Genomic DNA, 1,243 nt, shown 5'->3' with positions numbered 1-1,243 from the left:
GATTACTTAAAAATACAATCTTAAAAAAAAAAAAAAAGAATCGGGGCACCTGGGGGCTCTGTCGGTCAAGCCTTTGCCTTCAGCTCAGGTCATGATACCAGGGTCCTGGGATCAAGCCCCACATCAGGCTCCCTGCTCAGAAGGGAACCTGCTTCTCCCTCTCCTGCTGCTCCTCCTGCTTGTGCACACACTCTCTCTCTCTCTCTGTGAAATAAATCTTTTTAAAAAAATTCTAATGTTCATAGCAGCATTGTTTGTTAACAGAAAAAACTGATACAACTGTAATGTCCATTAACCATAAAATAGCTACAGAAGTTTTGGTATATTCATATAATTTGAAGCTATTTGGTACTGAAAAGAAATTAACTCAAAAATGGTTATCAACACGGAAGAATGTCACAAATATAATACTGAGAAAAAGATGCAAGTCTCGGAGAAATATGTACAGAAAAGTACCATTAATGCAAAATGTAAGAACATTCAAATCTTTGCATGAAAATGGTAAATACCAGTTCAGGATCCTGGCATTCTTTCAGTGAGATAGGAGGGATGACAGCCAGGGTTGGAGGAAGGAGCATTTACCTGTGTTGACAGTGCTGTTTTTGGGGGCTCTATTTATTCTTTTTTTTTTTTTTTAATTTTTTAATTATTTATTTATTTATTTATTTATTTATTTATTTATTTATGATAGTCACACAGAGAGAGAGAGAGGCAGAGACATAGGCAGAGGGAGAAGCAGGCTCCATGCACCGGGAGCCTGACGTGGGATTCGATCCCGGGTCTCCAGGATCGCGCCCTGGGCCAAAGGCAGGCGCCAAACCGCTGCGCCACCCAGGGATCCCAGGGCTCTATTTATTCTTTATGACTTTTTCTTTGTGTATGTTTTACATAGTACAGAATAAAAAAAAATTTTAAGTGTAATGTATACATACTTTCCCCTAATTCCACTGCTAGGAATTTATCTTACATGTGTATTAGCTTATGTCCAAGTGTGCAACAATATATACAAAGATGCTCTTTGTAGCAGCTTATAAGGGGGGAAATGGAAGCATACATAATGTGGGAATATTGTATACAATACCCAATGAAACACCACAGCTAGAGGCTCATTATAAAGAATGAGCTAGGTCTGTATGTCAAGGTACATATTTAAGGGGAAAAAATCATGAGACTAGACCATTTGTGGAAAAATATTAGATTAGCTGTATACACACATATATATGTATAACAAAACATTTCTGGG

This window comes from Canis aureus, chromosome 11 (assembly GCF_053574225.1).
Source record: "Canis aureus isolate CA01 chromosome 11, VMU_Caureus_v.1.0, whole genome shotgun sequence".
NCBI lineage: Eukaryota > Metazoa > Chordata > Mammalia > Carnivora > Canidae > Canis > Canis aureus.
The sequence above is the reverse complement of the archived record's forward strand: the minus strand, read 5'-3'. Positions refer to the sequence as shown.